Below are 344 nucleotides of genomic sequence, written 5' to 3'. Positions count from 1 at the left end.
TTTTTTTAAAGGACATAAACAAAAAAAAAAAAGAGATGAAATTTCATCATTCCAACAATAATTTTTGGCTCAATTCATGGAATAAAGTATTGATATGATAATTTGCAAAGATGCATTATTTTACCTCTGCTACAGTTCTGATTACATTTAATCATTGCCTTCAGTGCTGATTCATCTTTTAGACATTTTCATTTTCACTTTTATTTCTTAGACATCACACTTCAACATATATATAACAGAAACCAATTCTCTTTCACTTCTTATTCTTTAGCAATTTCGATTATTATTTCAATGACAAAAAAAAAAAAAAAAAGAAAAAGAAAAGGAAAAATACATTAATTCTT

This window comes from Loa loa (genome assembly GCF_000183805.2).
Source record: "Loa loa unplaced genomic scaffold supercont3.401, whole genome shotgun sequence".
Lineage (NCBI taxonomy): Eukaryota > Metazoa > Nematoda > Chromadorea > Rhabditida > Onchocercidae > Loa > Loa loa.
This window is presented reverse-complemented; position numbering follows the sequence as displayed.